The sequence below is a fragment of the Capra hircus genome, chromosome 8 (genome assembly GCF_001704415.2).
Source record: "Capra hircus breed San Clemente chromosome 8, ASM170441v1, whole genome shotgun sequence".
Classification (NCBI taxonomy): domain Eukaryota; kingdom Metazoa; phylum Chordata; class Mammalia; order Artiodactyla; family Bovidae; genus Capra; species Capra hircus.
In genome coordinates, this window is record NC_030815.1 from 79,039,524 (window position 1) to 79,053,503 (window position 13,980).

The window sequence follows — 13,980 nt, forward strand, 5'->3', positions numbered from 1 at the left end:
CCACCAAAAAAACCAAGACATGGAACAGAAGCAAAAGACTTTGAAAATAGTCCACATCAAAAAATCTTTTAAAAATGAAAGACAGACTCCATTTCTCATTATTCCCCAAAGAAGTCTTTTTGATCTGATTCCTAACAAGGGGAGGGTTTTCTATCCTTTGATAAAATTGTCAGTGACACCCAATTATGATATTCCCTGAGCCAAACAGGAAAGCCTCCTGGAGGCATGTGAAGCCAGGACCAGAAGTGCCCCAACTGCCTCAGAAAGAGGCATTGGCCCAGCTTCCTTTGAACACTGTTCTCTCCCTTCTGAGCCCATATCTGTGCAGCACACTCTAGTCAGGAGACTTCAAGGGCTGCAGGGAGCATCAAACTTCTTGAAAGAAGCAGAAATACAGCTGACAGGAAGGAGCCATGTTTTTGCTCCTGGGCTTCAATCCCAAGCCCAGTCTGGCTGGATCCCAGCCCTCCTCCAGCAAGGGTAAGGTTAGTGAACTGTTCCAAATGGCTCTCACTGAGCCCGATCAACAGGACCTTATCAGAAGGAAGGCAATGCACACAGTACACGTAATAAATGGTCTCCCTCACAACAGATATGCTTTTATGCCAGGTGAGGCCAGCAATGGAGGACGGGGAAGAGGAGGTGAGGGCGGAAGGGGAGAAGGAAACGGGGGAGAAGGGGAAGAGACACCACCAGGGACTCAGCTTTGAGGTGAAGTTCCTGCAGGTGAGGACACAGGAGAGTTGAGAGCCAGCTCTCCCCCAATGGTACCTGTAGCTGAGTTGTGTCCCTGGGAGACATCCTCTCTCGGTAGGTACTGGTGTGGGAGCTGAGAAGGGGATGTAAGAGCAATCTAGTGGAAATCACCTAAAACAAAGCACCCCCAGAATTCCCAAGCATAGAACTGAGGGCTGAGTCCAGCCTCCACTGACTGGTGCCTTCTTCACCAGCTTCTGGTCTCTTGGGACAAAAGAGGAAAAAAAGTTTTAAATTTGACTGTCAGTTGCTATCAGCTAGCACTGTAAGTACTAACAGAGAGTGATGCTCAGAAATACTAAAGTTCCAGAAAATTCTATGGATCTGCTGAAAATGTGTCTCCACTGCTTTATCATGTTTTGTTCATGAAACAGTCTTTCTTTAAAAATATATAAGATTACAAATACAACTGGGGAGAAAAATTACACACAGTAAAGTATAAAATTAAAAGTCCTCCTCTTCCTACTCCAGTGGCTGTTTCTTCTATTCCAGCTGCTCTTAACCCTCAAAAGGCATCAAAATAACCCGGGACATTTCTTAAATTACCAATAAGTAGGCCAACTCCTCCTTTCTCTATGAAATCTTTTGCCCGTAATTTTTGGCTACTGTTGGTGTTTTCAAAATAATCTAATCTCATCACTCTTTCATTGTTTCTAGATTTTGCTTATATTTTGAAAGACATTTCCTACTCTAAGTTTAGATATACATTTACCCATATCTCCTCTCAACATACCTATGGGTTTCATATTTATATTTAAATATTTCATCCATTTGGAATTTTTTTGACCTAAGAAGTAAGGAAATACAAAGAAAACTTTCTTTTTTTGGAATGGCCAGCCAGTTCTCTAGCACTCTCTTATGCAATAATCTATAACTCAGTTCTCTGAAAGGCCGTCTTTGTCAAATGCTGAAACCCTTAACAATACACTTTTAGATGGGATCCTCATTTGATCTTTTGTTATACCTGCAGATGTGAGTCAGGATGGTGTACTGTAACTTTGAAAACAATGTAACTCAATTCTCACTTCAAGGAAGTTACAGATGATCATTTAACATTCTCCTTCCTTTAGCCAGTCAAAAAGTTTAGTGAACAGCTGGGACAGAACAGGTTGCCGTGCTAGTAACAGGAAGCCAGGGCAGCATTAAGAGAACAAACTCAGAACCCAGTGGCCAGAGTCAGACTTGGCTCCACCTCTTAAGAACCACAGAACCCTGGACTGTCTTCCTCAGAGGGCTTAAATGAGGAATATAGACCAGAAAAGATAAGAGAAGTGCCTGGAACCACAACTGACACATAGTTTCAATGGCTCAGGGAATGCTGACTCTCATATTAGAGGCTTCCCTGGTGACACAGACAGTAAAGAATCTGCCTATAATTCGGGAGACCTGAGTTTGATCCCTGAGTCAGGAAGATCCTCTGGAGAAGGGAATGGCACCCCCACTCCAGTATTCTTGCCTGGAGAATCTCATGGACAGAGGAGCCTGGGGGGCTACCGTCCATGGGGTTGCAAAGAGTCGGACATGACTGAGCAACTAACACTAATCATTAATAGAGATGGAAAGATGAATAACAAATCATTTCCAGATCTGGCCTTTTCTGCACTTTACAAGAAAAAGGTGATGAACGTCTTCCCTCCTCAGTTGTTCTACTGTATAGGAACCAGCTCCTCCCTCAACTCTGCTGTCCACTGAAGCAGCAGTCACTGACATCACCTGGGCTGACTCACAGATGCTGCTGCAGCAGCAGACATCCTAGACTAGGACCTTAGTATGCAAGAGAGAGGTTCCAGGAAGCTGAGTACAGTCTCAGAGGCCCCTCGCCTGACCCAGCACTTGGCAGGTCAGTCGGTGTGCAGCCGCCCAGAGGGCGCAATGAGGAGAGCCCTGGGCTCCCAATGGACAGAGGGCTGCCCAGGTAAGCAGAGGACCATGATGGAGAAAGGGCCAACAGTGACCCTTTGTCCTGCAACGTGCCTCACCCAGGACTTCCAGGATTGCAGAAACACTGCTGCCCAAGACAAAGGGAGTCATGGCCGGGAAAATGCCAAAGCCTGATGAAGACTAAGGGCAGGCACTCAAAGGCAGGGTTGTCAAATGTTTCAAACACTCTACTCTCCTCCACTTTGGAAATTATACAGACTGGCGGTGATGGAAGTGGGTCGGAGACAGTCTATGTCAGACATATTAACAGTCATAATTTAGGCTTCACAATGTGTTTTGTCTTATATTTGATTATAGTTACTTGACATGCTGAAAAAGATTAACCTAAATCGGACACGACTGAGCGACTGAACTGAACTGAACTAAAATCAACTAAACGCTGTGAAATTCCAGGTGTATCTGCATTAAATGTTTCTTGGCAAGTTGAAGAGTCGTTTTTTAAAAAATGACTGGCTTAATTAATTTAAGCAATTCAATCTACTGGTTAAAATTATTGTTGCCTTTTAAGCAAAAATTTTTACAAGAGAACAGAGACTTTTTTTGTTTTAAGAAAAAGCATAAGAAAATGGGCAACTGGTTAAATACATGAGCCCTTTGAACTTCCTAGTTAAATAATCTTTCCATTTCCTCATTTTCACATAGAGGTTTTTAATCAATAGGCAAATACACAAGCAATCAAATCAGATTGACTTGTTTAACCAATGTCATCACTGCAGAACAACTCAGCTTCTCCAAACAATATGGGAGCTGTACCTTTATTCCTTCTCAGAAGTAATGGCCTTACCAGGTGGGCGGAGGGCCAGAGCCGGAAGTGCCCTCAACGGAGCCGGAAGTGACCTGAATGGAGTTCGGAAGCCACCTCAGTGAGCAAACAGATCGCAGGATGTCCCACTTAGCGCTGAGGTCTCAGGAATTGGTCACCAACATTTTTTTGGAGGGTTCAAAGATATTCCACCCCACCCCAAGAATGTCTCCAAGGCAGGAGTGAGCATACTGAGGCCTAGAGCCATTAGCAGCCCATTGTGTAAATAAGGTTTTGGTGAACACAGCCACGCCCAGCCCTTGAAGTACTGCCCACAGCTGCTTTCTGCCTACCAGGCAGAGTTGAACAATCAACACGAGGATTTACTCAAAGGGTTAGAATGAAGACTGAAGCAGTTAGATGTATTATTATCTGGCCCCTCTGGGCAAGTCTGTAAACTCCTGTTTAAACTATTAGGGTTAAATGACAAGTCCATTGAATTCTCCTTTTAAATTCTTAAATTCTTTTAAAAACTTACTAGGAAGTATACAATTCTCCTACTCCCACTTTCCCAACCCTCAATTTTCCCCCAATTCTAGAACCTAATAGTTTAGAAAGAAAAACCTTTAACAGCATGGTAACTACAATAATACCATATCACAAATCATAAAGTTGTAAGAGAGCAGATCTTAAAGATTCATCACAAGAAAAAAAAAAATTTGTAACTATGTGCAAATTATTAGATTTATAATAGATTTATTGTGGCAAGCATTTTGCAAAGTATACAAATAATGATCTTTACACTGTATACCTGAAACTAATATGTGATGTCAATTATGCTCAATAAAATATTTTAAAAAGAAAAAATGTCAAAATTCATGTGTACATTTAGTGCTATGGAGTGAAAATACCAAAGAGTGAGATGGATGAGTGGAAATGAATGAGAAACAATTCCATTGTGTTTCTTCCAGCACTTGACTTTCTGCAGAAGGGCCAACTCCCCTGTGGACGCCACAGCTACACGATAGCAAGTGTTCCCAAATTCCTCCTCTTGTTTGGGAGTCGGCAAGCTGCAGCTTCAGGGCAGAATCCTGCCAGCCACCTGTCTTTGTACACTGTCTAAAAGCTCAGGTTTCAAGCTTTTTAATTGAAAAAAAAAAAGAATAAAATTTCATGACACTAGAAGTACATGGAATTAAAATTTCACTGACATAAATAAAGGTCTGTTGGGACACAGCCATGACCATTCATTTACATATTGTCATGACTGTCAGGCTATGAGAATTGTGTAGCTGTGACACAACCCACTGGGCCTGCAGAACCTAAAATACCACCTGACTCTTTACAGAAAACATTTGCCAACACTTGCTGTAGTTCAACAGTTCTTAAAGTATGGTCCCTGGACCAGCAGCATCAGCATCATATGATTATCAAGTTCTCCAGGTGATGCTGATACAGGTCAAGATTGAGAACTGTGCTCTCCAGAGCTCACTGGACAGGTCTCACAAGTGCCTCTTGATCTGGTCACACTCAATTATTATTAAGAAGCAGAAAGGCATGTTGGAGAGGGTGCGTTATTTATCTTTGGGGAAACATTTCTATACTGTTTAAACATTTTCGTACTGTTTAAAGGTTGAGTTTGGATTCCCCAAACTTCCTTGGCTTTTGGCTACAGTCCACCAGGCCCTTCTGTCCACGGGATTCTCCAGGCAAGAATACTGGAGTGGGTTGCCATTTCCTCCTCCAGGGGAGATCTTCCCAACCCAGGGATAGAACTTGGATCTCCTACATTGCAGGCAGATTTTTTACTGTCTGAGCCACCAAGGAAGCCCCAGTCAGAATGAAGTGATCACTATTTCCAGAGCAACAGGCTTCTACAGGACCCTCCCTCACTGATATAGAAAACAGAGAGGAAAGATAAGGTATCATCTACCTGCTGCATAGATATAAATGACGGAGAGCATTTTGATGGGGTAGACCCTCCAGTTCCGGCAGCACTGAAATCAGAGAAATAGCTTAGAAAAAAATTTTTTTCTAAAATCATTAGTATATTAAAATTTTGTCCAAGAATTCACCAAGGCAATTCTTTTAAAAACTAGTAATAGCAAATGAGCCATCTTGAAATTCCAGCCCAGCTGAGCCTCAGAAGACTGCAGTCCAGTCAACTCACAGAACCAGAAGCAATAACTAAACAATGGTTTTAAGCTTGCAACTGATCTGTTATGGAGCAACAGATGATCAAAACATAAACTGTTACATGAAAAAAGTTGTAAAATAGTAATGTTCATATCCCATTTTTGTTGAAAATTTTTAAAAATATACTCAATAAATCAATCGTCATGAAGTTGCTCAGTCGTGTCTGACTCTTTGTGACCCCATGGACTGCAGCCCACCAGGCTCCTCCATCCATGGAATTTTCTAGGCAAGAGTACTGGAGTGGGTTGCCATTTTACATTTCTCTATAATAGAAAATGTACAGCAAGTGCTTATAAGGAAAGATATTTACAAGTTGGAGCAAGAGAGGAGGAGGTAGAGAGGAACAGAAAGAAGACTTCATTTTTTGCTTTATATCATCTTTTTTTCCCTCAAGGAGCCTATCTTTAATGCAAAAGCCAAACAGTAACAATAAAAAATTAAGATGCTAGGAAGATACACAATGGTAACATTAGCAAGTTTTGAAGTTATATTTCTAGCATTCCCAGATGAAATCACAGTATTTTACAGCTTCCTCTAAAACAAAACAATGATACCATATGTATGCATTCTGAAGCAGAAAAACAAACTGAACTCATTCAAATACATTCCCAGCTCTCTTCTGTGCTGGCCCCCACCACTGGGGGCACTAAGAAAACCCAGGTTCCTGTCTTGAGCCTGGGCAGAAAACAGAGGAAACACAGGGCAGCCCATTTCTGAGCTGGCGACGCGGTGGTTCCTCATCTCCTCCCAGCCTCCTGGGCTCCCCTGTAAAGGCTTATCCCTGTCTTCCAAAGCCAGTGTGGAAATTAAAAGAGAGCACTTACTTGTCACCAAGCAAATACTAACTGAAAAGAACTACTGTGGTATTAACCCTTTAAAGTCTCAGTTTACTCATTTAAAAAAAAAAAAAAAATGGGGAGTGTGATCCATTATACCTGCATTCACAGGGTTCTTCTGAGAATCAGATGAAAGAATTACCTGAGACTGAAGTGAGAGAAACAGCTGTCTACCAGCAGGGCTTATGCAGCCCAGAAGGTATAAAAGACGCTCCACCTGGGCTGGGGGAAAAATCCTAGAAGTTACATTTATTTTTGTCCAAAAAGTAGAATAGCAACTACGTTTAGTAATGTAAATATTATACCAACAAGTTAAATATATTATGTGTACACTAATTACTTTACACTGTGTTACACTAATTATATTACTATGAAATACTAACAGTGCTAGTAAAAGCAGGAACTGACTGCACCCTCACAAAGTCCCTTTGTCAAGGGCCACCTGTCACCAGCCCTCTGAGGTATCCTTTGACTGGGCAAGCACACAATGAGATAAATGCACAAATTAAAACGAAACTAACCCTCACAGAGGATATGAAGCTTTAAGGTCCCCATAAAAAGCACAGATAGTAATAAACGCAAGCGCAGGTGAACACAAGCCGGGGGTTAAGAATGCACTTCCCACCCTGAGTCAGCTTCATCTGAGCGACATCACAACAACGATGATATACTCAGATCTAACAAGATCCAAACCAAAAAAAAACCCTCAAAATTAAAGGAGTATTTGAAAGAGGGTTTTACCTCCACAATGAATCCAGCCCTAAGTGTATACTGGATCTTGAGCTACAACATTAGCCCATATACATTAATTTATCATTAAGTAACAAACACACATACAGAGGAGTACTAAAAACTGGTCTTAATTGAGATACAACTGACATTATGCTGTACTGGTTTTAGATGTTAAAATTTTTTTTTTTTAACTAACAAGAACGAGCTAAAAAGCTTAGAAACCACAGCAAACTATTGCATTATGCAGTATTTTTACATATGTGTTCTTCCTGTCAGGCACTAATCATCAAAATCTTAGTGAGAGGAAGTTTTATTAATGCAGTCTTGAAAGAGAATAAGATCACAATGTAAAAATCTGAGAAGGCGTGCATTTTCTTTCCTGAAAGTGGGGGACATTTCTTTGTGAAGCAAAGAAACGCTCTCTGGGAATTTTGGAAGTAATCCTTAAACTTCAAGCCAAGACTCTCTTTCAATGTAATTTCATCAGTAACTTGAAAAAGTCTAGAAAGCAGCCACACTCTAAGACCTTCCTGGGGGAGCAAGTGAAATGCCACTCACAGTTTGTTAAGGTGAAAGCCCCCATGGTGCAGCAGGCAAAGAATCTACCTGTCAGGAGATCCCCTGGAGGAGAACACAACAACCCTCTGCAGTATTCTTGCAGTGGACAGAGGAGCCTGGCGGGCTACAAAGAGTCAGACCGAGCGACTAAGCACAAGGGCATAGCAAGACCATTCCTTCTACTTTTGTGAAGTTTTAGAAAATAATGCTAACCAAGTTTTTCTTTTAAACAAAAAGAAAAATGATTTTTTTCTTATCCCAACTTCCCATTTCAAGTCATTAAAAAAGAAATCAATCTTTTTTAAGACAACTTATTTTTTTCCCTGTGGCTCAGATGGTAAAGAATCTGCCTGCAATGCAGGAGACCCGGGTTCGATTCCTGGGTTGGGAAGATCCCCTGGAGAAGGAAATGGCAATCCACTCCAGCACTCTTGCCTGGAAAATCCCATGGACGGAGGAGCCTGGTGGGCTGTAGTCCATGGAGTCACAAAGAGTTGGACAGGACAGAGCGACTTCACTTTCACTTTCAAAGCCTCAGGCACAGGGCCTCTTCTCCAGTCCCTGCCTCCCCTCATAGCCCCTCCGGGACTGTTTAAAAGCAGGGCCCCACTACCTCATGTCCCCTTCCACTACACTGCCAGTGATGGGATCCTACTCGCTGCCCAGAATGGTGAGTTGAAAGCGACACCCCACCTTCCAACTCTTCCCACACATGCAGTTTCCCCAGGCTCTGCCTGGCTATCCTTTGTGCTTCGGATGCAGAAAGCTGGCCTGCAACGTTCACAGGATCAGCAGTTCCCTCCTGGCTGGAGGCAGGTGGCCACATAAATGGACTGAAGCTGGCCCTGGGTCAACCATTCTCATTGCTGTTTCAGCCCCACCCCTGAAAAAAACAATATACATGCAAATTCTTTTCATTCCCCATCAATAACTGGACCAGCAATTAGAAAACAAATGGCACCCTTATTTTCTAACAGCAATATTCCCAAATGCTGACCTCCACCCCTCACCCCCAGCATTCCTGCCTCTCATTCTTGGTCTTTCACTTTTGAGCAAAACCAATGGGGAGAAAAGGTGACATCTTCACAGGAGAAGAAAATATGTCTTGAAGTGTTGTTTTCTTTAAACATCCTAAGAATTCAATGTCTTTTCACCACTGACTCCTTAGAAATTGAGTTCTGACCTAAAAATCGCAAGTCTTAGCAAGCTATTCGTTTCTATTTACAAATAAACTTATTCTTCACAGTAGCCTGCCCTTAGCTTAATCTTCTCTAACATAGGGAGGAAGAGCTATGGATGGATGCTCTAGGAAACCCACAAGTACCAACAAGGGATTCAACTTCTCAGGCCCCATGCTACAAAAAAAATTCAGAAATACTAAAACTGCCCAAATTTGAGTCAATCTCGGGGCCAGAAGCCAAACAGAGTCACTCTAAACCTGTTAAATATGTAATCAGGCTACTGGACTATTTTACTCTGCTCCTAGGAATGTCCCTCAATACTTGCATTATTTAGGGCAATTGGAGCTTGGAGACCACAAACCAGGAAACTCAAAGCCGTGAAAGTCACACAAGTTTGGTTTTGCAGATTTGGTAATGGGATATCTCAAGCATCACCACGACTTGCCGAATGCAATGATTCTAAAATTCCGCTAAAACAAACGCTCATCGAAACAGGTATTTTGCCTATTTTGTTTTACCGAAAGACAATCATTAAAAATATTAAGTAAGATGTGACATATAAAGAGGATGTAAACCCAGGAGACTATTTTCACAGCAGAACAGAAGTTTTGTGGATCCTCCACGCCGCCAAAGGTGGGAAATACAGGTACAGAAGGAACCCGGAGCATCCCTGAGACGGGATTCGGAAGAGCTCGGGCAGCTCGCGGACCGAAGACCCGGTGTCAAGCTCACCTGCCAGGACGCGACTGCTGCCAACGTGGGCACCGCGGCGGCGGCTCGGGGCGGAGGGGGAAAGAGACGAGCGGCGCGGCCAGCCAGCCCTCCCCGCGTGCCAATCACGCCCGCACCGCTGCCACTAGCGCCACTTCGGGGATGCTCGCTTTTGACTCTGGGTGCCGACGCGCGTGACACAGCTAAGAACAAAAAGAAAGGCCCTGCATCGCCCCAGACCGGCCTCCTCAGGGGAGCCCAGCAACGGAGCGGAGCCTGGGAGGCGGAACCCGGCGGGTCGGGGCGGCCCCGGGAAGGAGGCTCCAGCGCGGGGAGGTGCGGGGCCGGCCTCGTGCCCGCTCCGGTAAAAGGCTGCGGGCCGGGCGCCAGCCGGGGGAGGGCGGGTGTTTCCGGGGCCCGGCGCGGGGTCCTTGGGCGCGGGCCCGGGGCCGTGGAGGGACAAGGAGAGAGAAGGGGGCCGGGGCGACCGGGGGGAGGGCCGCCAGGCACGCGCGCCGCCTGCTCACCTCCTGCCGCGGCTCCGGCGGTCGCTCGGCGCTGCGGGGGCCCGGCTCCCTGCTCGCCCGGCAGCTCTCCCGCCGCCGCCGGCCTCGTGCTCCCGTCCGCCCGGGGCAGCGTCCAGCGCCGCCGCGTTCGCGGCCTCCGCAGCGGCGAATCCCCGCCTCTGGCCAGCGCCCGCGGCGCGCGGAGGAGGCGGCCTCGGGAGCGCGAGGAGGCGAGGCCGGGGCCGCGCCCGGACTCTCTGCCCCGCAGTGCGCGCGCCCTGGCCCGCGGCCGCGGAGCGGCGGGAGCTGGAAAAGCCTGGTCGCGCCCCCTCTCAACCTCCTCCCCAGCTCCTCGCCGGAGGCTCCCGGCGCGCCTTCGGGACTGGGCTCCGACAGACCAGCAGAGCGGTCTCGATGCTTTTAAAGGAGGTGAGAAGCGGCGGCGGAGAGAAGGGCCCCGGGAGACCGCCCTCCCCCCCAACCCCCCGCAGCGTCCCCCACCTCCGGCCCGGAGGAATTTTCCGGAACCCAGAGCCGACCACACCCATCGTCACACTCCTGGTCTTGCTCACGTAGTCCCGGCCGAAACTGCCCAGGATAGAGGGACCAAGGAAAAACAGGTATTTAGGGGATATTTACTCACAAATTTGTCCTTTTTCTTCCACCAGCCCTTCCCAGGTGGGCTTGATCTCCCTAGAGCTATTATCTCTCAGCGCTCATTTTTTTGGGACACTCAAACTGTGGGTAGCAGAGAAAATCCGACGGCTCTTGGGCGCTGCCCAAACGAGATCCTCTAGGACTTTCTCAGTATGGAGCCTGGAAATCTGAATTTTAAACAGCACCCAGGTGACCTTCTGGCACACGGAAGTTTGAGAAGCACTGTTGAGCCACACCTACCTGAGAAGATGCCGCAAAACTAGTGACGCGTAGAATAACCATATGAGAAATGGAATATTTCCTGCCATATCAGGAAATAAGACTGTCATTGCCATCAGCGGTTGCAGCCTGACAACGTGAGCCTGTATTCTAAGGGAACACAGGAAGAATACCAGCAGACTTCGCTTGCTCCCTACAGTGAGCCCAGGGGAACTTGGGATGTGGAAACACAGATCCCATAGCTCAGATGTATATAGAAGAAATTATTTCAGTGAGCTGAGACTCTTGCATTGTCTCATTCACAGAAAAGCACAAACTTTCTTAACTTGGGATATCTGCTTTCTTTAATTAACAATAATCTGATGTTCCAACTAGCTGCCCTTTGTTCCAGAACTTCTATAGAACCTGGCTCTTCCTCTCACCTTCTCACAGCAGTTGTCTCAGAGTCACTGTCTCCCAGACTTGAACTCCCCGCATTCCCACCAAATAAAACATTACTCTCAACTTTTAGGTTGTGAATATATTTTAAGTTGGCCTGTACTAGGAAATTATAAAGCAATGATTCTTATCCCTGGTAGCATGAGCCAGAAGTTCAAATTATCTGGGAGATTTTAAAGTATTTAGATACCAGGGTCCCACCCCTAGAGTTCTGAGTCTGAACGTTAGTATTTTTGCTTTAAAGATTGAACACGTGGCCAGAATTGAGAACAATTTTCCTAGAATCATCTCTTTTTGAACCTACCTAGCTCTAGTATCTGAGAAAAGAACCCCCTGGCTCATCCCTCCCAAACCCCAACTCCAGAAGATGAATGGGGACACACACAAACTCCTGAAGGAACTCTCACAGTCAAAACTGGTTTCAACCAGAACAGACGCCTTCAAAAATTTAAGGTTTCCTACTACCACCTGAGTGTGGATCTCCTTAAGGGCAGTTAGGAGAGGTTTTATGAGTCAAAACCTGAGTCATGAGCTGACAATAATAGCCCCTTTAGAGTGATATTCTAGTATATTCCAAAATGATGTTTTCATTGCCCATTGTTAGACTGCCACCTGGTCAAGCTAAGTGTTCAAAACCTGTGTGTATGTGTTGACCATCAGCTCTGGCTTGTCCTTGGTCTTGACTTGCAACTCTTGCCTCTGATCCCCTACCAACCTTCAGTGACCATAGTCAGGGTTTTAGAACAGGCACAGTATCTTCCCTTATTGCTCATTTTGGCTCTCCTAGTAACACTTCGCCTTCTTAGACTGTGAACCATAACTTCCATCTCATTTGCCTCTAAGTATGTTCCCATTAGTGTCTGTGATTTATCAACGGCTAATTAGTCAGTGACTAAGCCAGTGATTCTTAAACACTTTATAGAAGAGGTCCATATGTCTAGGTACTAGGGAAGCTGGCTAAATTAACTACATCTTTACTGAGAGGGAATCATCCTTTCCAAGTTTCATGGGGATCTTTATGGCAAAATTTGGAATTAGAGTAGTTCTTAAAGTTCTTTTAAAATGCAGTATTTATATATGCAGTGTTGCATATGTGAATTTGGATTTACATTGCTTATAAAGTGCTCTATTTCCTCAAGGCTTCTCATACAGAATGTTTAACCTAATCAGTTGCTTGCCCTAAAAATTCAAGTGGATAGATTGATTTGATTAAATAAGGGCTTCCCTGGTAGCTCAGATGGTAAAGAATCTGCCTGCAATACAGGAGCCCGGGTTTTGATCTCCAAATCAGGAAGATCCCCTGGAGAAGGGAATGGCAACCCACTCCAGTATTCTTGCCTGTAGAATCCCATGGACAGACCTTGAGTTCACAAAGAGTCAGACACGAGTAAGCAACTAACACTTTCACTTTCAATGATTAAATAATGTGCAAGGGGCTGTTGTGGTTGGTTGTAGTGCACCCGTGTGTTGTCTGTTTAGTTTTCTTTCCTTCGCTAGCTAACAGCACACTATGTTCATACAGGAACCTACCTCCTACTCTCCAAGGGATACAGCCTTAGTTGGACTGTCAAAGTGATGTCCTCTCTAGCTCAAGGAATAGACCATTGTATCAGTTTTCTATTTGCTACCCTAGCAAATTATCACAAGCCTAGAGGGCTTCCCTGGTGGCTCAGAGGTAAAAAATCTGCCTGCTAATGCAGGAGATGCAAGTTTGACACCTGGGTCAGGAAGATCTCCTGGAAAAGGAAATGACAACCCACTCCAGTATTCTTGTCTGGGAAATCCCTGGGACAAAGGAGGCTGACAGGCTACAGTCCATGGGGTTGAAAAGAGTTAGACACTATTTTGGAACAACCAAGTTGTTAACAACAACAATAGAGTTAAGATGACAAAGTTCTGTTGGTTAAAAATCTCACTGAGCTAAAACCAAGATGTTGGAGGGGCTGTGTTCCTTTCTAGAGACTCTTAGGAAAATCAATTGCATTGCTTTTTCCAGCTTTTAGAGATTGTTTGCATTCCCAGTGCGTAAACCCCTTCTTTCATTTTACAAGCAAGCAATCTTCAAAACCAGTAACATCTTTCTAATCCTGCTTCCATAGCACATCTCTCAGATGCAGCTGGGAAGCTTTCTTTGCTTCTAAGAACGCTTGTGATTGCATGGGTCCCACCCAAATAATCCAAGATAATGTCTGTGGCTCAGACTCTTAATTTAATCACATCTGCAAATTCTCTTCTGCCATTTAAGGTAACATTTACAGGTTTCAGGGATTAAGACATGAACATCTTGAGAGGCCTTTATTCTGTCTGCTACAGACCCCTATCCTCAGCTGATTCATTGCACTCTATTCCTGGGATAAAGCAATGACCCAAAGACGAAAAAGGATCCTTGTGCACGTATGTCAGTGATGGTACCCATCATTTTTGGCATGCAGATCTGTGGGGCTGGTTCCTATGCTCCTCAAAAGCTGACTTTTGTTTATCCTGCAATTCTGAGGCTTTCCCCATAC

The 13,980-nt window shown here is 44.9% G+C and overlaps 1 protein-coding gene across 3 annotated transcripts in view; it reads right to left on the bottom strand.

Annotated features, from left to right (window-relative positions):
* Positions 1-10,914, bottom strand: part of GOLM1 (golgi membrane protein 1) — a 58,129-nt gene extending 47,215 nt beyond the window's left edge. Inside the window, exon 1 of one of the 3 annotated variants that reach the window (XM_013966162.2) lies at positions 10,803-10,914. The gene's annotated coding sequence lies outside the window, so the exon portion shown is untranslated. Of the gene's footprint in view, positions 1-9,674; positions 9,793-10,180; positions 10,291-10,802 lie in introns of those variants that run through there. The other 2 variants (XM_018052445.1, XM_005684127.3) reach the window with 2 other exon arrangements.